The sequence below is a fragment of the Paramormyrops kingsleyae genome, chromosome 2 (assembly GCF_048594095.1).
Source record: "Paramormyrops kingsleyae isolate MSU_618 chromosome 2, PKINGS_0.4, whole genome shotgun sequence".
NCBI lineage: Eukaryota > Metazoa > Chordata > Actinopteri > Osteoglossiformes > Mormyridae > Paramormyrops > Paramormyrops kingsleyae.
In genome coordinates, this window is record NC_132798.1 from 40,521,325 (window position 1) to 40,548,757 (window position 27,433).

Genomic DNA, 27,433 nt, shown 5'->3' on the forward strand with positions numbered 1-27,433 from the left:
AGACATTACATTACATTACAGAATGCAGGTTAAAATGTTCCAGAACCCTCACACTGGGGGGAGCAACTGTGCAGAAACACCTGCGCGAACTCAGTGGGGAAACTCTTCTCCCGTTTATTCCATTGGTTAGATAAATAGAAACATCACTTATGTATTAAATCTCTTATCCTCTTTTATGTTTAATTGCTTTTTGTTTCTAAACAAATGAGCTGCCTCTTTAAGTTATTTAAAGAAGCACTGAATATTTGCAAAGAAATCCCTGCTAATGTTATACTTAGAGATGTTTTGCATTTTATAATGCTCATTGGTTCCAATAAGGGCTTAAATGTGGACAGTATGTTGTCTGAATTTCTTTAAATGGTCATGCATTGTAACTAGAAAGGTACTGTAGAGTCACCAGAGTGCAACTGTATTAACTGATGATCTGATGGTGAAAGTTTAGCTATGGACAATAGACAACTTTAAACAGAAAAACAATGTAACAATGGTGAAAATAAGATGAACATATTTTGCAATGGAAACTTTTGGCTCAGTTCTGGAAAAAAAATGCTTTATAGATTGTTGAAGAATAAAATCCTGGGTTCGTCATGTTATGGATTGGTAATAACTGTATCTTAAATGGCTTACATTACATGTGTCAATTCACATGTAACATGGGATAGAAAGAATTTTTTTATAACCTATTAAGAAATCATACAACTAATTTTGCGTAAAAACTCTGGTATATTGCACACCTAAAATTTTAATGGTTATGCAAATAAAAATTCTCTCTGGCCAATTCACGTGCTGTTTAGGTTCACTTAGCCAAATTGTAACTAAAGTAAGTATTGTACTGCTGAGAGTAATATTGTAGGTAGAGAGAAAGTGGCTGACAGCAGGTTCAGATTGTGCCACAACAGGTGGGTCTTGTGCATTTTCTGATAAATCGATATCGCAAGACTAGCAAGTCTTATTTATCTTAATTTATAAACAGCTGTTATCTTACTTGATGCAGTATCTCACTTCAGAGCCATTAAACGTTAAATATACAAACTGAGTTCCACTCCACTCAGTAGGAAGTGCCACTCTGAGATGCGTTTAATTAAACCAGTCAAAGGTATATTCAATGTCTGTCTGATTTGTAATCTACTTGGTAACAAAGCACAGTAAGTACTTCTCATTGTTTTTCATGTACAACAGGATAGGGCCACTTTCAAATGCCTATATACTACATGTGCCGCTGCATTCAGTTAATCATTCTTAAAACTTGGATCTTTCTTCATTCTTGATGATTTGGGGTATGCATGCCCATGAATAGGCAGGGTTTGTTCCATTTCCCATTCAGATCATCACAGATGATAGATTATGTTGATGCCACTGTTTCTGAATGATAACTAAAGAAGCGTGTAAACATCTCCCGGGCTGTCTAAATATTTAGCTTAAATTACAGAGAGCAAAACTAAAGCTTTGCTTAGATTTCTCTGTTATTTGCTCACCTCGGTAACACAGATAATAGCAGTCATAATATTTCCCACAAACTAAAAAAAGATTAGATGAGTCATGATTGGTGTTACTGAAAGCCATCTTAATGTCACTGGAAGGGATGGGGAAGATAGTGGGTCATTCCTTATTGTTTAAATTAGGTCAATTAGAGAAATCTTACCTGAATTTTGGAAATGGCCTCCAGGAAACACTGCTTTTATCAGCAGCCTCCACAGGTTTGCTGTGCTCCGTTTTAGGTTCATTCTGTTAATAGCCCTCACATGGCAAAGGGACATCTCCTATATTATTTCCCTTGCAGCTTTTGAAATAACGTCACAAACTGCCTCTTTCAGAAAAGTAAAAATTAAATTGTAATAGATTTCTAAAACAAAACACCAGGGATTATTTTCCGTACTTTGCTTAAATCATCTGAGATCAGATGCCTCATCCTGGATGAGTTAATGCCAGTGAGACCCATCCGGGATAAGTCGGTTTTTCAAACGCAGCTGTGTAGTAGATTAGTCTAGCTGGATCAATTCATCCGAGATGATTGTGCGCGCCCGCACTGCTTGAAAAGCCCATATATATCGAGTCTAGAAAACTTGATCAGCAATTAAGTCTTTGATAGGCTGCAACAAAATGACGAGAGGGAGGGCGCACCTTTTCACACAAGCGGAGCAGGACCTCGTATTAGAAGGATATAAAGAATTTCAAGAACTAATATGCACGAGGGGTAACACGGCAAAAGCAGCCCAAACCAGAAAAGACAGCTGGCAGACAGTGGCCGACAAATTAAACGCGGAAGTAGTGTTCATTGTACTTACTGAATGCAGCGTTTCATTTCCTATGTGTCAGATTAATTATTATTTAATATAGTAAAATCCAGTTATAACGGACTTCAAGGGACCTGGCAAAACAGTCCGTTATATCCAAAGTCCGTTATGTCCAGAGTTGCTGTATGCCCAGAACACAACTACAGGACACCATTTACTCATGCCACACCCAAGGAGACACACTTGTGGTATAAATTATTATATTGTACATGTAGTAATCCAACTTTACCTGACTAGATGCGTGACTATTAATAATCCCGACTACGTACGTATCTACGCTGGATATCACCGGCACGCCACGCGCCTTGTAGACGGAGCCTGCATACCCGTTACAGCCGAACAAAACTACAGTTAAAAGCGGCCCTGGGGACCAAATTGTTTGTCCGTCATAAGCGAAATTCTGTTACATGCGAGTCCACTATAACGGGATTTTACTGTATGTCATAATTCCAGATCAAACATAAGCACAATGAGAACATGGGAACAGGTTAAAGTGAAATACAAGAATGAACTTCAAACTGGTAAATATTGGTATATAACTGTTTAAAGATTTGTTGACATAAAAAATTATATATATATATATATATATATATATATACACACACACACACACACACACACACACACCCTTAAATATACGTATAGGCCTATACATATACTTCGCCTAGTTTGACTGAATGTAAGGTGCTAATAAATCTTTGAGGTACAATATTCCCCCTCGGCTAAAGCGGTATCTTTCGAAAAGAATTTCCTCCGGGAGCAATAAAGGATCTTGCCCATCCCGCAAAACTTTCTCTGTATGAAATTCTCTTCTGATAATTTCCGAACCGATATCAATTGGCGAGGCTATGGCTGATTGGATTTCAACGCACGGACACTGATTACTTGTGGGAGCTAATCCTTGTTTACACAGAACAAACCTGCTCCGAGCAGGTTTGAAGATTTGATTGTGCTGCTATGACAACACATCCAACAAGAGTTTCGAAAAACCGACAGATCCAAGATCATGCCAAATCGTCAACAGTTACATCCGGCTAAACGAGTAATCCACGTACGAAAAATACCTCCCAGGATTTTGGATTGAATATTATTGATTTTATCAGAATTCCACTATTAATAATAATAATTAATAATGCATTACTCTGGAAGTACTCTAGAGAACTGTGGCTTGTATGCCATTGTCACTTTTTGTCACTGTGCATTAATCTTGTAATTGATAACAGGATTTATATGAAATGGCTTGAATTTGAAGCAAATTACAAGAAGGCAATTATATTGTAAATCATCATCTTTGGGCATCACCCACACTTCCAGGGCAGAAATGTATGTGTGTCTGTGTTATGTGCAGATCCACCCTTCTATGTGTATGTATGTGTGAATGTGCATGTCCACATGGTTTCCCGTGAAAACACCCAGTGCGGGGGGGGGGGGGGGGGGGGGGTTGGGGCCTATATGCCACCCACCCGGTTGGAATGCCATGCATGCAATTAGTGGAGCTTGTAGCAAGGGCTGGGCTTTGAGGCCTGGGGGGCTGGGGGCCAGAAGGTGCTGGACATGGTCTGCAGTGAGCGCTGGGGGGAGGGGTGTGCAGGGCAGCTGGGGGAGGCTGCAGGGTGGGGGGATCATCATAACAAAAAGGAGAAACAGACCAGTAGTCATACATCTCCCCCTAAGAGCTAATCCAGGGAGCCTCCCCCTTCCAGTCATCAATACCCATCAATGGCCACTGGCCTCCAGTCAATAGCCCCCCTTTTGATGAAATAATAAAAGGGGGGGGGGGGATGAGCACAGAATGAGGGAGCACAGGAAACCTACAGCTCCATTTTGGATGGAGGGCAAATGGGACGGAACAGGATGCTTTAATTGTTCCACCATCCAACAAAACTTTCTGATGCACATGTATGAACATTAAGTGCACAGCAAGCCAGTCAGCCACTTCTGAACTGTAAGATGACAGCAATCACCTTAATAACAAACTTAATAGAGTATCACCCTCCTATGGGAAGTCAGCCTGTCAATCAGCAATGTTCTACAACTCTATGTTTGAAACTAAAGCATAAGCTTATATATATATATGTGTATATATTGTAGTATAGTATATATATATATATATATATATATATATATATATATATATATATATATATATATATACACACACACACACTACAATATAACGCTAAACAAACTTACACCCTGTGATTAAGTTGTAGGAATAAACTTTTCTTACCCCAAAAACATTCATATCAAATACTTTGTGGAGAACTTTTTTAATCTCTGAGTGATGAACATTCTATGAATTCGATAACCAAGGTCATGAATAACAAACTTAATAAAGACAAAAATATGGTAAAACATTGCAAGTTGCATGATACACAAGTATTATTTTTGCATTGTTAAGCAAATACATACACAGAATGTTCTGAACTATAACTTAATATGACTGAATGAACTTGTGCTTCTTATATTGTTAAAATACTTTTTTTTTTCTTTGAAAAGCTCTGAATCTAAATTATTTTAATGCTTTTATAATTTACACTTGAAATAGTCATTAAAGTTATACACTGCAAGCACCATATATCAAATATCTGGCCAACAAGTAAAATATTTTAAATATGCTTATTATTATTTAAAATACAAGAATTACACTAATTAAAATATCGCCATTGTTTTAATAGTTTCTTTATTGTACTCCCTTGCATGAATACTTTTAATGGATTAATTACACATGTAATGAACTTGTTTATTCAGCAAGTGTTTTACTTCTGCATATCATCCCACCCCAAAATGTCAAATAAACAAGACATGAAAACAAACAACAAAGTTTGTACAATATGCAATAAATTATACACACTCTCTAAAACAACACATACGATAAATTAATTAGCATATAATTATTTTTAAAATGTGTGAAGATGGGATAATAATCATTTTAAAAATGTAATAACTTCAGACTTCGTAACTTCACAGACACTAAAATATGTCTGGCTCGTGCTGTAAATTAGTTACTTGGGATAATACAATGTTTTTTTACCATTTCTTATGGTGATTAGCATTTTTTATTTTGAAATAACTCAGAAATAATAATGGGTGGAAAACATACATGTATAAACATATCATTTAATCTTTGAATCATAACTACTTGTTAAAGTAATTAATAATATTCAAGGGGGAGAATCAACGTTTCTCTTTTATTTATATATCTGTGTGTGTGTGTGCGTATGTATGCATACAATAAATACGAATTGTATTTATTTCTTTTTGGAAATGTATTAGGTATGTATTCATGTTTGTTTGGTATTATTTATGGCCTAGTGCTTATTATTTGTTGCTTATTTCAACCATGATGTTGAAATTGGAATGTAATTACATAAATTTATTTCTGAAATATATTCATTTTAGACACTATATTTTGGTTTGAATTAAGGCAGTAATAACAATGACAATTGTTAATACTTCAATATTAGGAAAAGTAATTATTACTGTAGATGATGATACAAAAAGAAGAAAAACATCCATTTATAGCATCATATACACATATTTCTATATAACATAGAGTGTAAATAAATTTTACATACAATTCATATTTATAATAGGTTTGAGATACTGTCATTTGACCAATAAAAACGTAGGATCTTGGGGATAAAATTCACGTGTACGGGCGGTGGGTGGAGACACAAACAGACTAGTGCGGTTTATTCTGGGCGATTTTTTTTATTCAACGAGCACTCCGCATATCGATTTCGATTGGTCCAGATGGAGACCTAGACGTGTCTCAGCCAATTGTGCTGATTTTGTTGAGACGTTTCTCCATTAAACTCAACCGAATGAAGGCTACTGGTTAAAGCAGGAACCTGAAGTCAAGAGGGTAGATGAAACTTTAACCAAGATGAGATTGAAGATAAAATAGTGAAAGGGTTTAGCTTGTTTTTTTTCGGTTCTCTTCTTTTTCCAGACACCGCGACAGTACCAATTTTCAAGGATCACGTGCCTAGGGCCTGCTTTTAAAATTCACGTGCGTATTTAGGACGCATATGTTGGCTTTTACATAGTAAACGAGTAATTTAAAAAGAGTTAAATTAGCGTGGTTAGTTAAAATGAGCAAATTAGCAGAGAGTCAGTCACATTCATGGGCGTCGCCGCTATTAAATCTGAGGGGGACGTGTCCCCCTCACATTTCATAATTATTCGTTTGGACCCCCCCCCCCCCCCCCAAACCCCATTTAACATAAAATATTAGTTTTATGACAGTGTGTCCACCCCACATTCAAAATGCTTCTGACGCCCCTGGTCACATTACATGGATAAAAAAATTAACCGTAGAAACTTTGTTAATATGTGATTAGTGACACAACTGATCTATATATTCTTCAAAGTGTGAAATATTGAAAAGGCGAAAACATTTACTAACATGAGTATCTTTAGTTCCTTATAACTCTGCAATTATATCAATTCAATGATTTGATACATTTCACATTCAGGTAACGACCTGTTGTAACAAATGGAGTTTTTGGAACTGTAAATATTGATTATAATGTGTTTTATTCAACAGTTATATATTTCTCTGTTGAATAACACAGACTATAATAGGCTTATATAAAACCGTATGAATTATTATCAAAGTTAAGAATATCATAATTTTGTTGGGTTTTCTGTCATGTTGAAATTCTTCAATTAAAAATATAAATACAAAACGGAGAGCGTTAGTACACCTTATTATCTTTGGTCTTAAAGATCGTGATTTGCTGTGTGTCTGAAACTGGACACAAGCTAAAAGTCAAAATGCTATACTTTTTAATAGAGTATTAAACATAATATTCTATACAATTCCCTGTACGCACCCCATTCATCCATGTTTTTAGCCTATATTTACTTATGTCCTGGGAATTCTGTGATCAACCATGTGTCTTCTGGCTAATCGCTGCTCTGATAATTCTCAGTTTAGCACTGTTTTGCGGGAACTTGCACGGCGATGAACCTGTACATTTTATCAATAAGAAGTATGAATGCATGCATAAAATACGAGCTTTACTGAAGTATATCTAAGATATTATGTTTAAATTATGTTGTTTTAACATTTTTTAAATGATGGGATAATTCATGTATTATTTACAATAAACACAACTATAGTTTAAATATATCTTGCCCATATTTGGTAAACTAGTGTGTTTACAAATTTAAGTCATGTTCTTTTTATGTAAGGACAATTAATTAAATTAATATAAACAGGGCGGAAACATGAGCTACCAGTTTCTCACGATGTGACTTTACATACGGTGTGCTACCCTACAAAATACTTTGTGTGATTGAATATAATTCTAAACGGAAAATAATCTTTTGTAGTCCCTACGGGCCTAAGCATTAGCCAGCTATTTGATCCCACCGAGTGCGGCAGATTTTAAGTAGGCCTATATATGACACTTGCATATGTTTGTCTTATATCTTAAAATGGATATAGTTTTCCATCCGTTATTGTGCTGGCCCACCTACTATTTCTCTACATCCTTCTTTATTCAGCCACATCTCCGCCTTCTCCCCTCACTATCCGCCCCCCAGCGCTCCTCACCCCGCCACACAAGCACACATACACAAACGTACGATCGTGTGCGTGACCGTCCGCCCGCCCTCAAACAACAGTTCCCTGTATATAAAAATGTTAATAATTTATAAAAGTCTCCATTGCAAGTCTTATAAATCAGCAGTGCGAGAGTCCAAATATACATTTATACGAATATTTTTTGTGAATGGCTGACTGAGGAGATGAGTACGTGAATTAAGAATGAATGAATGAATGAGTGGTCTGCGTTATGGCAGAAGTATCCCTCTCGAATCTTAGGATGCATTTAAATTCACGCCCTGCCTTACATCAAACGCGGTTTGCCGATTAACTGCACAATCAAGTTCCCGCAGAACAGGGGGAGAGAAGGGTAGCGAAAGGCGGGCTCTTTTCGCAGGACAATACCATTATTTAAGCTCCATTGGCCAGGAATGCCAGATTTCACAGCCCAGTGCTTTCCTCTAGGCATCGACCGGAGTGCTCCCAGAGAGTGGCTGACTTCGAACTCGGGTCTCCCAGCCCCACCCTTACTGCGAATCCAACCTATAGCTCACCTCCGCATTAATTTGTACGAAATGCTGTCATACCCAGAAGTGTGACATCAAGTATGTGTCATTCATATACCGCTAATATTAAGTATCTTTTACATAGGGTCATTTAATATACTTTACTTACAACTTTACGAAAACGCACTTGGACAACAATTAAGAAAACAAGAACGAATATGATGAAAATAATATGTTATGAATGAATATATTCATTCATAACGTAAGCAAAAATGCAATTTCAGTATGAAAGGGTCTTCATTTCGAATTTGATTTGATTAACAACCTACTAACAATCCCTTCAATAACAGAATGACTAGTTATCAACAACCAAATTTTCCCTTGACATTGCAACGATTATTTGCTAATTATATGGCATTAATCCTCAGCTGACTTCCCTTTTGAACCATATTGTGTCTGAAACTGAATAACACTTCACAATAATGCAAAATAAATCACTTTAAGAGCATAGGCTACTTAATGCAAGTGCGAGTGCTCAAACTTACGACCCAACACGTTTGGACTTCTTGATTTACCTCCTACGTGTGTGTGGGCTGACGGAACTATAGCAGTAGAAAGTCAACCTTGCGCCGAAAAGGCGGGTAATAAGAAATTTGTGAATGGGAGATTGTGTTTGTGTATTCATTGTTAAAATAAAAGTATACTATGACGCTCCTTGGTATGTGACCAATCCTGTTACTGATAAAATTGTTAAATATCCCATAGTTTAACCAATGGCAAATCAGAAAGCAAAGACTAGCGCAAGAAATAACCAATCGGCAAATGGTATGCAAATTCGGAATTTGCTTCAGCAAGAGCTGAATGTCAACTAGTCAAAGATGGAGTCTGGAAGCGAGAGGCCGTGAGGTTGGCAATGGAGGATTTGCAATTTTTATTTCTTGGTAAATTTAATATTAACGGCCAAACTGCATTCAAACAAGACGGAAGAAAAAAAATTACAAAGAGATCACAAATGAAGCTGGAATCTTTAAGAAGGCGTGTTTTCCATGTCGTACACCCAACTTTTTTCTTTTGCTTTTCTGTTTTTGGCTTACGGATTGTGTCTCCTTTGGCCAGGTACCATTCATGAAATCTGGGGTCCCTCTTTCTTTTTGTGAGTAGCATCCGGGTGATTGGGTGCAGATGGCGGGAGCAGTACGCGATTTGGGGTGGAGAGTAAAGTGTACAGGGGTCATTTGAAAGAATTGTCAATAGGGAGGTAATTGGCTAGAAAGGGGATTGCATTTTTTTCCCAACAGACTGATTTTCTGTGGACTGCAAATGGTACGTAAAGGAGTCCAGAAGAATGGGCACCCATGCTGTGATAGCATTGTCAATTGTTCGCTGAAAACATTTACGGTGTGCTTGATACTTTTTAACTTAGGCAGCTATTGGTAAGACTAGAGTATCAATAATTAAATTAAATTAAAACAATTCTTCCAGGCACCTATACCTAAGCTGTCTGTAAAACATGTGTACTGAAACCCTTGTGTATATAATGCATAATTTCACAGTCGTGCACTGAATTATTGAAGAGTTGAGGAACCGTGAGTGTTGGATAGGTTTGGTGTCAGAACGAAAGTGACAATATACTTATATGCTTGTTAGTGTGTGCACGCAAATGTGTGTGTCGTACAGATACAAGTATATCCCACAGTTTTAGACTCATACATGTGCACGTGCTTTTTCTCAGAAGTACCGTAAAGGCGACTTTAATTATTTAGAATGCTGTTTCTTTAAAAAGTTTTACATCTAAGCTTTTGTTATCTCATGTTATTATTTTTTAAGTACATGCAAGCAGCAGTCAAAATAGTCGTTATGGGGTAGTAGTTCTTTGCATGGTTAATGTACTTAAGAGTATAGCCTATCTATGCCATGTTATTTTTAATACTTAAAATCCGAAAATGTTGAAAGCAGACATTTTAGAGTACCTCGTTTTTGTTTTTGTTTTTTTTGTTTTTTTTACAATTGAAGCATGGGGGCAGATAATTTATCTGGATGGTTAAACCATGATGCTGCTGAGATACGCCAAGACGATTGTGTGGAAGCGAATGCATTAATGTAATATAACGCATCTTAAATGTTGATGTTTAAATGCTGTCTCTGGTCTTAGCCAGCTAGTGATTCTAACAGCTGCCAAACAGTGTGTGACAGAATAACAACCGTCGTTCAGCCTCCGCCCCCACCCAGTCTCGCGAACTGGGAACAGGGTTTTAGGTCGCCACTTTGGCAAAAAGGATACGAACAGTACCCATTAAATTAAACAAGTCTGATGTTACTTAATATTTGCTTGTCCACTCAATGTCCTGTTAGTTATTTTTAAACTAACGTGTTCCTGCATATTTTAAGATAAATACGAAAGAAAGATTATTTTAAAAAGCTATCGTTTTAATTGTTTCTTATATTACATTTCATTCGTTTTTAAAATCTCACCGTCTGCATTGGCGGCAGTTAAAAAGCATTTTAGAAAAGGATTCATTTTTAACCAGAATGCAGATGTCATTCCGAATTCTGAGTTAAGAATAAGATCAGCATTCATTGTTTTCATCTTCACGTTGCTGTTTTGGGGGTATCTTTCGGTGCTTTGAGATTATCGGAGCATTAGAATTTCCTAGTTTAAAAGTTAATAAAAAATTTACTTTTAAACTATAGGAGTTTTACTGGCATTTTCAATGGTGCATGCATCACTTGTTAAAGGAGCATTAATTTAAAGTACTGCTGCAGTTCGCTTTGTTTCGCCTACTTCCTTTCTTTTCAGGTGTTAAGTTACTGGTTAATTTTAGTTTCTTTTTAATTTTTAAAGACTTTAAATTCATGTTGATTGTTTATATAGATGCTAAGTAGAATTATATGCACGGAAATGTGCTATTTTAAATCTACTTTTGGTTTGTAAATAAGTTTATTCCAGTATATGCTATATGCTAAGTTTATTCCAGTAATGTATATTGATATTGAGAGTCAGTCTTAATTTTGTTGTCCAAAGCCCTTTTTCTGTTGTACTACTGGAAAATGAGAAGAGCAGTGCAATATTAAAAGGGCATTGGCTGACAGAACGACCCCCCCACACACACACACCTTCCATACATATATGTACGCGCACACACACACAAATACACTGTTCCATCAACTTCCTTTATATAACGTCTCCTATAAGATCCTTTAAGAAATTAAAACGTACCAAATGTAAACGTATTTAAACGTATTTAAGCCTACTTAACATATTATTATTATTATTAATATTATTATTATTATTATTATTATTACTACTACTACTACAAAACTGTTATTACAAAACAAAAGACCCTAGGAATTCATTAGTACTGTCATTATACGGGTAGCTTTGTAATGCGCGATCTTTGGGGAATACAATTCAAGTTTGCAGAACGCAGGTTAAATTTAAGCGACTACAGTCAATGAATGTATTTCTTTGCTCGTCTCAGTTAATTTGGATTAAAAAATATGACAGATGTTCCAATTTTCCTACGGAGCTTGAATTTGTATGAATATATTTGTAAGCTATTCTAAAGTTGATAAAAACAGTCTGTGGGGATTAAAGGTACATGTAGCCTACTATAAATGACATTGAAATTAAAATATTTGATCAATTATCAATATTCAAAATATCAAATACATACTGGCCCAAATATTAGCTGTAGCCCTGGGTACCCCATATAAAGAAATTTATCAAAGGTGTACACTGTTTGCTGTTTTGGAAATCCAGCACCAGATTGACTTTGATTGTGTTAAAGAGAGTCAGTGGTGGATTTCTGCATAAATATTACGTGCTACTATTTTCCCATTTTCTTGACATTTGTCTGTATCTGTGTAACTACAGAACCATGTTCCTCTCTCACCAATAACTGAGCTAAGGTCACTTGCTCTGACGATGTTGCACTACTGTTCCATCCATTCAAGCAGTGCAATAGTATTGTCATAGCACTAGGCCTTCGCCAGTACTGCCAAGACCGCTGCTTTTATGTTCATGCTCATGTTAGAGCCTGTAGTTACACTGACACATTTCAGGACCCGTTACTTTTCCAACAGTTCCTACCAAAACCATACATTTAAGGAGGTTACACTAATTACAGGTGTTCACGGTAGGTTAGGTGTGTTATTTAAAGTATTGCGCAAAATTTAAAAGTAAGGCATATTTCTAAATAATCACAATAGTGACCTACTACGTACAAAAGGAAGCCCTTTTCGTGTAAGGCGTTTCTATACGAAGGAACTTGAAGTTTCTCACAGCACGCAGAAAAGGGCCTCCAAGCCACGCCTCCGAAAAGGGAACATTTTGTTCACCAAGAACTTTAGAAGTCCTCTTCACTTGCTTAGAAAACCACGTGTGGGATTGAGTAACACTTGAACAATACTTTTAACTCACATATACTGTCTAAAATATGATTTGCAGACTTGATTGGCCTTTGGAATTGTCATTTTGTTATTTTCGCACAATAAACAAACCCCTGTTTACACTTATGTTAGGTAAATGTAACGATGTCAGCTGATCATAAATTTAAAGTTCAATATAGCTATATTTGTTAGCTAGCATTTCGCCAGTTGATAGTACAACAATTTGTTACTGTATAGGGAATTTAAAAAACGACTCAGGCGGATTTTTATGTAAAATCTATTGCCTATTTGACATCTACAGCGAGATTATTACTTATTTATTGGAAAACAAAGGTTCCATCCTACATCTGTGCTTCAAAATGTGTCCTAGACGTTGTTGTTGCGCAATCTGTTAATGCTGAAACCCAAACGCGCAATAACTATCTATAATAATTCCCAAAAATTAAAGACTCTCTTCCCTAATTTTATATGACGAATTGCGTACGTTCCATCACCTAGCAAAATTTAGAATTTGTGTATAATACTTAAAAAAACAGGATTTTGCAATGAAACTCTCTGTGAGATGGTTTGTTTCAGGTAAATTGGCTTTTCTCATATTCACCGTTCTGGTCAACATAATTGTCGTTCGACGTTTCGTTATTAGTTATTTACATCTTATAAAGAGTTTTCGCAATTTCTTATTTTTTAGGATAGCAAAACCTTGATACAGAATAACTGTTTCGAACAGAGAACAATGTGTCTGCACAGATACAGTGAACAGTACCCCATCGTTCACAGTTGAAATTTAAGTTATGGGGGGAATTCTGCAAATATGTCACATTTTGAAACATAATACATAATACAGCGGCAGAAAGTGAGTGTTAAAAGAAATTACGTTGTGTGGGAGGAAAGATTAACTTCCTATTTGTGGCAGGTGGGGGGGTGGTCTGGGGGGGTGGGGTGTGGTGGGAGTATTTTTGAGGAATGCGGGTAGGCAGGTCTTATACTGTGAATGGGGGGAGGGGAACCGCTTTGGGGTAAATTTCATCCTTGGTCACTGAAAGTCGACCAAAGAGGCTTCCCTGCAGTCCTTGTAGGCTTTGTAACCCAATATCGTACGTACACACATACGTTAGGTTTCAACATGCAAGACAGATTTATTGCAATAGATTAATTTCGTCCAGACTATTATTTCATACCTTAATTCATAGGAAGTGATTATGATTCGTTGTTGCTAGTTTGTGACGCAGATTAGAAGTGGGTTTGAATTGATCTTTGGCTAAATCTGGCGGGGTTTTTTCCCCTTTTTTTACATACGCTGATTTACGTATATATTTGCACATGTGGAAAATGTACACCACATATGAAATGAAAACCATACAATGTTAAAATGTTAGTCCCCACCCAACGAGTTTTTTCTTCTTAGCCTTATTCCGTTTAGCCTTAGCTTGACCTAAGTAGGGTAAAAAATAGATGTAGGCTACACATGGCTCTGCCCGATTCCGTGTACTGTTGTCTAATTGTTACTGATTCTTTTTTGGTAGGCTATACGATTACAACCGGTCGTCTCCCATTCAAAGCTTTATAAACGAGGTTGTACGATATATGCTGCACAGAATTTGGAGGCCTTAACATCTATGCTACAGTTGATTTTACTGTTCTGATATATCATGGAGTGCTGTTAGTCTGTAGGCAGGTCAAATCTTGCTTGACAGTGTGGAATCCTCAAGTAAAGATGTGAACTTGTAGTAGCTTGCCACACGTTGGTAGGCCAATACAGGAATGCGAGGCCCTGGTCTAGAAAGGAAACAACTATGCGACGCGTAGAAGTGCACCAGCTATTTTCACAAGCATTAATTAGTCATCTTAATTATGTTTTAGGTTTTCAAACTTCAGACGTATGATTTCAATTAGGAGTAAATTTTAATTAGGACCGTAAAGTGTTTGGCGATCTATGCCTGGCTTTTGAGTTACTTCAAAAAGGTGTGTGTTTATATTTACAAAATTCTGATCAGCTTATTGCTAACATTTTAACAGCAAACTTTTTTTATTAGTATTTCTTAAATGTTCTATTCTGTGGCAGCTACTAGACAGGGAGTACAGAACACAAGGATCTGTCACATCTGTTTTTTTCTTGTAATCTTTTGAGTTTAATGAGGGTCAAAGTGCGAAATTTCTGTCACTGAAATATACTCCAAGAAGTTGTTTGTACGGAATGTGGCGAGTGTGCTATGCTAATTTATTACCAAAACAGGGAGATACAGTAAACGTACAAGTTTATTTTACTAAGTTAAATCTAGGCCTATGTATTTGTAATATGTATATTTGGATAATTTTAACTAATCCTATACGTTTAATGTGTAACCGCTGAATGTGATGATTGTCATAAATGCAATAGGATTTTTTCTACAACAATAACATGGATATCGAAATCGAATTACATTGGAATTTAACGTACAATTCAGTTACTTTCCCATTTATGAATGTTGATTTTTAGGGTTTCAAATGTCTCCGTGTATCTAAACATTTACATAGTCTAGTTGCCGTTTGAGATCATGAATAATTAAAACTAGCTGCAGAATCTAGTATAAAATATAGAGTTTCTCTTTTATTTTTTAGATATAGGCTTATGTAATTACTTTACTGCTTTTGTTGTTGCGCCCGTAACATTTTTTGAAAGCCAGAAAATGAATTTGGCATATATGGCCTATGTTTAACACTTGATTCTATGTAATAGGTTGTTTGCTAGTTCAGGTGGAAATTCTAAAACATGCAAATGGTCCGTGTGTTGATGACACACTTCGCCCGAGTTAATACAGAATTAGTAAACATATTAGTATTGACAAAGGTCTTGTCTAACTCTCTCCCGCCTTTTGGTCGCTGACTTTGCTTACGTATATCAGGGGACGGCAGGCACTCTGTCTGCCATTGCTATGTGGAGCACAAGGGATCTCTGTGGTAAATAACAGATCGATGAGGAATTCTTAAATTAGTCAGGAATCCGTGAATTAGGGGATTGTCTTGCCACTTCCATTTCCTTTTAATCCCTAGGAAAGAGGAAGTCTCTCTCTCTCCCTCTCTCTCTCCCCCTGCATGTAGAGAGAGAGAGAAGAGTGCAATGATGTTTGAGAGGACGGAGTACGCGTATGAGAAACTAAAACGTACGAAGCCAGTATTTTCGCAATTTGTTTGTACAACGCATTGGATTCGGAATACCAGGTATTTTACGTTTACGGTTGCGAATGTTATGGTTTTGTCCTGTATATGTTTGGAAATATTTTTTTTTCGTTTCGTTCATGCTTCTGTAACATGTTCCACTGTTGTTGTGATTGTCAGTTCTTGCAATGCGTTAACATACAACTATAATCGATTCCAACGTTATTTTCAGCTAGGTAAAAGCGATCAGAATATTTGCCTGTGCGTTGCGCAACAATACAGATTATCCAGATTGGCTGCTAAGGTAATGTCATAAAAATGCACATGTTGCTGTATATAAAAACTGGTAAATGCGTCGTGTGGTGGCATCGAGTCAAGGCTCAAATGCGGAGGCGAGGAATTCCAACTAATGGCTAATTTTTCCAAGCACGCGCAATTCTCGTGCCCGCCAGCAGGGCGACGCGGAGTAAGGAATTCTCACGACGTCAGCAAGAGGGCCACGTGACGCCCGTGCTAAGACGTGTGCAATTCCATTGGAAACCTACATAATTCCAAGCTTACAGGTAGGTATTTTTGCCTCACGGTTCGTGTTCTTGCCATGATCAACGTGTGACATCAACTGGATTTTTGTATTGGTTAAAAACCTCAGCGTTGCCTTACAGACGAGACCCTATCAATATTGTCTCTGCTTTTTTGCTTATTGATGGAGTAGTGCAATATTGCTTATAGGGTCTTGACTCTGAGGAATTCTCAGCAATTTCTTTGAAGCTTGGAAGTAATGTATTGCCTAGTTTTCGTAGACGACAAAATTATTCTGTTTTTAATTTTTTCGAGTTGGAGGGATTTTCTTCGCTACATCTCACACCTTTTGGTTAGTTGATTTGGTCGTGTCGCTTTCATACGCAATGCGTGAATGACTTGGGCCCTTGTGTTGTAACATGAAGTGTCTCCTTTTTTGTAAACGACTTCGATAGAAACGGATCATACAAAATTTTGATTTACACTGTGGGACAAACCATTCGGAATGTGTGTGTGTATATATATAACTAAAATTCCCTTCTCAGGTGACGCCGAAGACGACAAATATATTCTTCACAGCGGATTATTAAACGGGAGACTGAAATGCAGAGTTTTAGTCTCCGAGATGGTGGCCCCTGCGCCCTGGAACTAGGTGGTCCCAAAACTATTTGAATGGCGGCCAGTGTGTGTCCTCTGTACTTAGCGCCATTGCGAGAACAGCAAGGAAATGGCATTCTCTTAGTGCTAAGGGCTCTGGTTCTGTTCAATACATCGTGCGGGCTATTACAAAAATATACACAATTCAGTATAACACGTCTAACCTACAGTTTAGTGTATAACGATATTTAGTAAAGTATGTTAGCCTGGGCGGCATGGTGGTGCTATAGATTTGTTCGAACTTTAGAGTGTGTCTCTTGCATATGATACAGAATCACGTTATGTGTGGATGGATGGTTTATTTTTCTGTAGGCTCCGTATGTATGTGTAGTCAGTCCTTAGTTTGGATGTTTTGAAGAGTTGCAAGCGTACGTAGGCCTATTTATTTATATTAAACTTATAATATGCAAATGTTTTAATAGGCTGTATAATATTATTGAAACTTAACCCATATAGATGTGTTATATTGGTGGAGTTTATTCGATTTAATGACACCACGTGACTAATATTAAAAGGAAATGGTATTTAATTTGAAAAACGTTTTAAGGTTTTTCTGTAATAGGTAAAACAAGTGAAAACTGACGAATTTTCAACTTCTGGTATGTTGATACTTTATCACAGACCCTAAAGATATTGGAATCATTTAAAGGGCAACATTTTAAATGATTTATCCTTTGGGGTTCGTTTAAGTGTGGTCAGCACTGAAGCGCAGATGAACGCGTGTGCTGATCACGTGCTGCTGTGCGCTTCATCCAGAAAGTGGGAGGAAGCCTGTTGCCTGAAACTCTTTCCCTGTTGCACTACTGTGGGAGCTTCAGCAAGCAGTGCAATAACGAAAGGGCATCAGTCTGTCGGGTTTGCACTACAGCTGAGAGACTCACAAGTTAAGACTTGGTACGAATTAAAATATATATTTTAATAAATAAGCAATATTCAGCGAAGACGGCGTGTTTTTTTTTACTTGACATTGAAGTAATATATAAGCAATATCTCTGGTTTGACTGAAGCTGTGCGAGTTTATTCAATTAATGTTTGTTCCTAGAAGTGAATAGTTCTTGTTCTCGGAACGAAGACTACGGCAATTGTGAATTCAATGTATATGACTAGGCTGCTTGCAAATGTTATACATCATCAAATGACTGCACCTTTCGATAGGGGATATCTGGGGCAAAACATTTCAGGTTTTTATAAACGGCCAATAACTTGGCCTCTCTGTGTTAAATTAATTCACATCTTACAAATCCTAGTTTTCTGAAGATTGTCAGTTTGAGGATGATTGGTTTTTAAAACTACAGCCATACACCGTTGCACCGTTTAGCACATATACTAATTCCTATGGAGAATGTTGTATTTGTGGGACTACAGGCAATGGCATTTTCATAGACAAAAGTCCTAGCAAAAGCAATGGGAATACGGATAATTTGACTTAGTGTTATATATATATCAGTGGCATATGTCGTATACCTGAAATAAAACAACAGCCGATAATAGGCCCATGTTAGATTTTCATTTTCTTTGAAATGGCTTACATTCTTTTGTTCGATATTTGGCACCTTATTGAGCACCCTCGGAGCTACCATATAGTTAGTATAGTTAACCTAGTATAATATTGTTCTTAAGCTACATGTAGGCAAGCTTGTACTTTCCTATAGGCACTTCCCAGATAGATCTTTTCTGGAGCCCTGTAGCAGCAAGGAGTCTTACAGTATATCGATGATGCAAAGAGTCCTCTGTTGGAATAATGCGAAGTTCCATGCTAGAGAAATCTTTTTTTGTCTTGACCTCCTGAGGTCCTGGCCAGTGCAAGAAGTGACAACTGCAACGGAGGCGGTAGCGCCTTTGAAGATTGAAGGGGTTACGACCTTCTGCCTAGATTCATCGGACCCTACAGTTTCATTCCCGGGGACTCGCAAGCCCTCCTTTCTGGCTAGTCAAAGTTGGAAACGGAATGATGAATTATACCTTTGTCCTTTGTTAACTCGGAAAAAGGAGTGAAATTCTGAACGCTGGTTGAGGGAGGGAACAATACGTTGAGAATTTTAACAAGAGAACGGGTTTCAGGTACACATTTAACAGAATTATAGGGTGTCTAGAAAGGACAATTCTCAAGCCTTCAGCTGACAAAATGTTCTGAAAACACTTTTCCTAAAATATAACGCGTCTATAGCTTCTTCTCATTAGGCCTATATATTCAGTTTATTTTGAAGTCGTGTTACACATGAACTAAATGGCAGCCTCATGCATTGATATTTTCTTGCCATTTATAAAGTTTTCGTGTCTTATCTTTACAATTTGAGTAACTGATTATCTTTCTATTAAAAATAGTTTATTAGTGTTGATATTGACTATTTCAGTTTCGTTGATATAAACCAGCGGTTCTTAGGTTTTTAAAAGGTGCTTCAAGATGAACATTTGGGATAAGTACGAAAGGTACAGCTGCACAGCCTCCTCCGATTACTTGTACAGGTAACATTTAGGCTGTCGCTCTATGTTTAGAAACTGCACAACTTCCGTTGTCTCATCCGCTGACATTGTTTACAAATATTTAAATCACTGCAATATATACTAAAATTAGGCAAGCTGTCATATTAAATATTAATATTTAAATTGAAGCACACAACTAGTCTGTCATCTAAATGCTTTAAGACTACTTGCCATGCGGTTATATTTCCCCGTTGAATCTGAACGTCTTTCCCACTTAAAATGTCATAGCCGTGTTTAAAAGTAGTATATACTAAATATGTACAATGGACATACTCAAGGAACTAAACCAGAAAGGGAGATGGAAACTTATGTAAGTATATAGATGCGTAGATACGGAATCACTTGTTATATGTTATATGTTATAATTTAATCGTTCCAATAAATAGTAGAAGAAGACGGATTGCATATTAAGTCACTGATTTCAGCTAATGAGGCAAGGTTTTTTAAGTACTGTCTGCTAACAGCCTGTGATAAAACCACCGACGTATAGGTTTTATAATCGTTTCAGTCTTCTGCTTAATTTGTTGGTCATAACTGCATCAGTTTATTTACTATAAAAGGGGGACGTTATTTAATGACTACAGATTATTGGTAATAGGTCTATAAACATTTTCCCGCAAGTTTATCTCTGTATGTTTTATCTGAATTAAGTACATTGTTCTCCATTATTAACATTCATTCGCATCACTATAATGGACAAACATGTTGAAATAGATATCAGACAGAAACATCTTTTTTTTTTTTTAAATCAATTGGAGACGAAATGTAGGGCCTAGCAATGCACACATTATATAGAATGAATATAAATGCAGAATCGTCGGGTCCTTCAATAAAAACACTTTAGAACACGCTAAGCATTCTTAATGTATGCGATCGTATTCCTGTTTTCGAAACGATTGTTCTTTAGTCACATGTAATGCGGAAGAGAATACGTATTTAACGACCTGGCCGATTAATTCTATGAAATACTGTAATTTGGCGCCATCTAGTGGAGAAAACGAGGGCGTTCTTTTATCGACCTGTTGAATCTCAAAATGTGAGCTGTAAAACAAACTGTTTTTTTTTGTTTTTTTTTTAAAAAAGCATTGTGTTACATTCACATGTAGTTACATTTAAATAACATTGAGTTGTTAATAAAGTCTCTTTCACTGGAAACATTTTATTATATGTGAAAAAAATGAGTCCAAAGTTTCGTTCACGCCAGACTACTGATTTGATACAGATACAGGCTTAGATATTGCTTTTATTGACAGTCCCAAGAACCCATAAAAGCATAATTATGGATACATGTGTATGAATAAAACACTGAATGACTTAGACTACTAATTTTATTTGGTTCGTTTGTGTACCTTTATCTTTTGTTTAAATTGTTACTTAGAACTAAGCGTCATATATGTTCAACAGCTAAAATACATGTGAAAATGAAGTAATTACAACAATAAAAATTGCATTACTTACACTGTACGGTTTAAAGTGTCAAACAGACCAAGTATATGTGTTTATTATAATAATTATATATGACGTATATGCGGAGTTGATTAACAATAAAGAGTTGATTAAGAGACAAAATTATGATTTTTATAAAGTACAAAAGAAAATCGTACTGTATCAACAGACTATATACGAATTATAGCTGATATTCTTGCGTTTCTAAATATAATACACTTTATATTTACAATTCATTCGGTGCAACGGCTAATCCGAGTGTGTAATTAATACGTCATCAAAGGCAGGTGCAGTAATTAAGGTTAATTATGATACTAAATAAATGTGATACCTCTTACATAAAATTTATCGAAAGTCACAGATAAGCACCATACATTCACAATTGCTAAATTACATGGCATGCAATAAGAAAAATGAATTCAGCAAAGGGATCATACAAAACTAGTAAATCAACATTGGAGTCTACCTTGTAGGCCTACTTTACTTGTAGAGCGTTACGGATTCACATAATCGCGTGACAAACTCGATCCAGTTTAACCTGTTAATTGATACATTTTCGCCAAAACCAGCATTACAGAAGTAATAATAATAATGATGATAACAACAACAACAACAACAACAACAATAATAATAATTTGTCTTGTTAATCTTTTTTTTCAGTGGAGTTGACGATTATTGTTTATTGAATAATATCTTCAACATTTTGGGAGGTCAGTTCCACTTCAATTTAAAAAGTGTATAATAAGCACAATATTAATTAAGAACAATTTTAACGTTTAAATGAGATCAAATTTTGTCAAGTAATAAAATATAGAATTGCAGAGAACATAATAATGCTGCTTCTTCATTCTGAATTAAATGAGTATTGCTACTTAGGTCCTTGATGTAGCTATGTGAGACATATCCTTATCATTTCCACGGTTCTCTGTTATAATCCACAATAACAAAGCAATAAAAATAATAATATAAAAAACAATTCTGGTCCAGAAGGGTCAGAGTGCTTTATAGAATACTTTTTCATTAACCTGACTGACACTGAAACATCACGCGTGGTTCCTTATTGTTCAAATCGTTACTTCAGTTAAGAGTAGCGATGAAGTAATGAGAAACATCCGCATAGGACGCATCCTGACCGATCCTGGTTGTGCTTCATAGTTTAAATTTAAAACTTAATATAATAGATGTAAAGGAGGCGATTTAATATCGGATGTCTTCCTTATCACAGTTTTTCTTCTCATGTATGTCAAATTCAAGTATATGGGAAACATTGTGTAGGAACACAATTAGCATTTATAATTTATACATTAAAAAGAAATCTTGACAAAAAAAAATTGTCAGGTTTTGGTTTCACGAGCAATAAGATGGATGTATGACAGAGTAAAATATTAGGTAAAGTTCCAGAATCAAAAACTACCACAGCAAGACAGTAACATCCAACAAAAAAACATATTCTTGCCTGGCAGTTATTTTCCACAGCCGCTCTTCATAAATATAAATTTTTTTCATATTACTGTAATATTGGTAAAATCCTCCAATCATTCTTCGGACTCATGTCATTTTCAAACAGTGCTCATCCAAGCAAACACACGAGGCCATCGTTTAAGCTTAAAATGATACGCGATAGTTATCCTCCAATGTGCACATGCACAAATGCATTATATACTTTTTAACCAGTTAGCGCTGTCATTTAAAGTTCAGGGGACTCAAACATGGAGGGGGATTTTTTTGTATGTTTTCATTTCAACTAATAGAATATTGGCTATATTGGTAGAGTTAGTTGTTCATCAGTTGTAGATTTATAAAATTCATATTTGTGAAATTTATTCTTCAGTACAAATAAATATTTTATTTTTGGCTGTCGGGTACTACAACACTACAGGATTCCTTGGATTAAATCTGAGATCAGTTTTCTGTCCGGCGTCCAGCAGCTGAAGGGCATGTCTGTTGTGAGATTGGCAGGCTGCTGCCCTGCACTGTCCCCTTTTCACCACAAGAGGTGCTGGAAATTGTGTGTGAGCAGCCAGTGTTTAACACAGCTTACAGTCTAAGTCAGTGTTTTCCAACCTAGTCCATGGAGACACCCAGCAGTCCATGTTTTTGCTCCCACCCAGTTCCCTGCTACACAACAGGCACATACACAAGTAGAAAATTTACAGGTTTTAACCCTTCCAGTCGGGGGTTGCCAGACAGCCCATGAAATGTATTTCTGGCTATGGGCGTAGTACACAGGGCTACCTTTCCATCTGCTCCCGATAATGTGCTACTGTAATCATCATTTGCATATGAAATATAATGCATACCATATATAAGACAGTGGTGGCCAATGGTCATGGAAGCATGCTTGTGGTTAAAGGGTTGTTTGTTCAAATCCCCAACAAGCAAGGAACCACTCAGGTACCCTGAGCAAAGTATGCCCCCCACCCCTGCTTATGAGTTAAGTGCAGAGGACACATTTTATTGTTGTGGAGTGTCAACAATAATTAATCACTTTCATGTTAGGTAAATGGTCAGTTGTGAACGAAGGCTCTCAAATGAGACAAACTTTCTCTATTTGTGCAGTCTACATGTTCTGCCTGTGTTGTGTGAATTTCTTACAGGTACTCCAGTTTCTGCTTGTATTCCAAAGGCATTTAAGCTATGTGGAGTCTGTGAGTTTGGGGATGATATGCTGGCATCCCAGGTTCTGCCCTATGCTGCCTGGAACAGGCTCCTGACCAGAAGAAGCACGTGGAAAATAAACAGACGGATATACATAGTAGTTGAAAAAATTTAATTTTTGTTTATTGGACTTTACATAGTGAATTTACAGTCTTTATTAATATTTACAATACATTTACAATGGAAACTAAAATGGTATTCTTCTAGCCTTCCAACAAGATCCATCCATCCACTATACTTGTTTGTCCTATTCAGGGTCGCGGGAGTCTGTAGCTAATTTTAGCAAGACTGGGAATGACCCTGGAGGGGGCGCCAACCCACCACAGGGCACACAGAAACCTTTCGAACCTGTTTAGAAGATAAATAAATAAATAAAAACAAGAAACATCGGCAGGAGAGATAAAAATCAGACGGTATTCACCCATACCTTCAGTCCACCAAACTTATAAGATGTATAAGAAAATGCATCAGTTACAGCATTTTCCCAATACCCTTCACAGGAAAAAATTAGTAGGTTAAAATTGCACAGGTTAATCAGTATCTGTATGACAGCTGTACCTTCTAAAATCTGTAATCTTTAACACTGATTAACACAGGATGGTTTAGTTCCAACTGGTGTACAAACATGTATTGGATATTTTTTAGTGGGAGGTGTGAGATTTGTTGCAGAGGTAGTGTTTTTTACAACTGCCTGTTTAAACACTTACATGGGTGAATCAGGGGACTGAGACCTTAAATATCAATTAAGAGCCTCACTAACTCAGTTATACAGCGTGGGTCCTGGAGAACTAGCCATCCTGGTTATATGAACTAGATGTTCTTATCACCTGAATGAATCATGAAATATCGGGTGAGATTACTCATACTTGCCAATTCTCCCGATTTGGCCCAGTTTGTCCCTTATAATTTCACTCGGTAAATTTAATCACCGGGACTCCCTATTTTTCACAACCTAATGTAGGCAGGTATGAATTACTTAATATCACAAGAACAAGGTAAGGCCTACTCTGTAGTAAATAAATACGACTAGTACAGTAGTTAGAAACGCCCATGGAAAAGATCCCGGGTGTTAAATTACGTAATAAAAGACTATCGAAGGCCACTCACAGTTGATAAAATAAATAATCGCAGATAAATTTGCAGACAAATATTTGACAAGGTGGTGCTATGTCTGGGTGTTACAAGAGACCTGCAAGCAAGTTTAGCATCGGAAATAGGGGACCCCCCTTCCTTCCCAATAAATAAATAGGCCTAACTACGTAGTCCACATCGCCATCCTTATGGTATATTATGAATAAGCGCGTTACTGAGGAATTGATGTGCATCGAGGATGAAACATATGCCTAAAGAAGACTGCAGTCATGTATCAGAGAAAATCAGTTTATCATATGGATCAGTTTGTTTTTTAGTCAAGCTATGTTTAGTTGTGAAACTGTACTCTTAAAAATGTTATCCTTGTTTTAAACGATGAAACATTTTCTTTATTGGTTTACAATATTAACGTATTTCTTAGCCTTCACATCCTTTCACAATGTGTTACACGCGCGCCCCCCCCCCCCTCCAGCTGGTGAATGATTAGAGTGCATATTGCTTAACAGCATTTTGCTCACTTCAGAGGCGTGCGGTCCGAACAGTGGGGGCCACTAGCGGTATGAGCCGAAAACAGCGATAAGAGACCTCAGACCAACCTTGCGAAAGCATGTCAGAAGGTATACTTAACTAAACTTAAGCGTTAAGTGACAACTTAAAGTAGAACATACAAATAATGTAGCATTAAGAAGGCTTCGGGAAACCGACTTGAGGTGGAGATTTCAGGTTCAGAGAGTACAAATCCAGACCAATATTTTGTTTCAACCAACCAGTTGAGTATAAAGAGTCACAGTCACAGAGTACTCAACTGGTTGGTTGAAACAAAATCTCCACCTCTGCCCGTGGACAATAAAGAATTAGAGAAAAAAGAGTAATTCACCAATTGTGTGCATCTAACCAGAGACAAACAAGTTGAAGTACATAGAAGTATGACATGATCAGAGTTATGATATGTAACTATTATTGTGTGAAAATCAAAACTTTGTTCAATGGAATTAATAGAAGTAGTATTGTACTGTACTGCATATAAAATACCATTGCCCACATTTTAGTTGCTGGAGCATCTGTTGTTATGTATTTCTGAATTGCTGAGGCAATCTGTAACAGCGACTGATGTGGCCCTTCAAACTTAATATTACATTAAAATCAGAATTATAACAGCATTCTGAAATATTTGATTCAGAAATTGCTTGGTAAAATGTTCAAGAAAGTGGTGATGTTTATGGCAATACATGAAACTTGATACTCAGTATATATTGTTATGAGTCCCAGTATATTCTGTTTATTCATTCTGTTATAATCATATATTCATTCTGTTAAGGAATTCTGATTAATATGCGAAATTGAAAAAAAAAATGACTGAACGTGTGTTACTCTTTCGAGAAAGTACTCACTTTTTGTTTCGATTAAAATCTTCCTTCAGTTCCTTTGCTTGTCAGTGCTTTTATTGGAATCTACTCTACTGTGCTGCTGCAGTCCTGTAGTCACTTATGATCAGGTCAGACCTACTTTTCTTGTGAAACTTGACGCACAATCTAAGGCAGCTCAGTTCTTACTTTTTCAGGATCTTAAACCGGGAGTGGAGGGATACAAATAGGATCTGTAAAGTCACAAATCTGGCAAGTATGGATGTTTTTGAATAAAATTTTTTAGAAAGTGACATCGGTGTTTGAGTTATTTGTTCTGGGTAACTGCAAAGGTGGGAACTTTTACAGCTACGTGTTAGTTAATGGGAATGTGTGCACTTTACACACGGTAGGTAGACGTAGTCAAATCAACTATCCATCCTTGAGTCTTTTTCCATTCCGGATCCTCTCTTCCACTCAGCGACCCTACGTCCTGCTTCCTGGTTACCTGCTTTTTATGGTGTCATGTTCGATGGACAAAAGGCAAGTACTGCCTGAGCTTCGATGACTGGGTTAGGGGTGTTTTGCATCTGTATTTTGTCTGTCCTTTCAATACCAAAACTAATTTTACTGAAGCCCTTATCATCACTAGGGATATAAATTCCGGTAATTTTCAAAGGAGAAAACTTTCCATAAACATAAAGCAATAAGTATACTACTATAAAATTTTCGTTAAAATTCAACATTGTATTGAACATGAGCACATTCGCTTTGCTCACATTATTGAAGACACACAATGAGAGGCTTGATGACGAAAGTCAGAGTCTGGAGAATCTGTTATAGCCTCTGAGTCCAATTCAGATGAGGTGTTGGAGGGGTGGGGGGGGCAGTCTAAAAATGATAGATTTGCCCAGATTTCTACCAGTTTATCCGCCTGGGCGGCCAGGGTGCTACAGAAGCTAGAACCATCACTGTGTAGATAGGGACTGCTACTCTTGTGAAGTTGTTAATTAGAGATGGAACTGCTGACAATGTATTTGTTTAATCCCTAATCTATATACTTCGGTAACGTCAATGTGTATGTCCCTGTGTGTATCTATGTGTATTTTACCAGGCGTGCAGGGGGGCCATCTGAAGTGCCCCCCCCCCCAAATCTGCCAGGGTCTCCATGCCCCTGTAATGGCACTGGATAAGAAATATCAACATTCTGAGAATATTTCAACTTACTCTTTGGCCAGTGGCTAAAAGTCTGCAACATTTCTTCATATATCGGACTCCTTCTTCTCATAATATGCAACATGAACACTTTCTGTGTTTTTTTCCTCAGACATTTTTTCAGAAAAACATGGATAC

General features: G+C 36.8%; 1 long non-coding RNA gene across 1 annotated transcript; it reads left to right on the plus strand.

Moving 5' to 3' along the window:
- The first annotated feature begins 15,959 nt into the window (after positions 1–15,959).
- On the plus strand, positions 15,960–19,937 carry LOC111857797 (uncharacterized). Its single transcript, XR_002841444.2, has 2 exons — positions 15,960–16,444; positions 18,848–19,937. It is a non-coding gene; the product is annotated as an uncharacterized lncRNA (long non-coding RNA).
- The last annotated feature ends 7,496 nt before the right edge of the window (positions 19,938–27,433 follow it).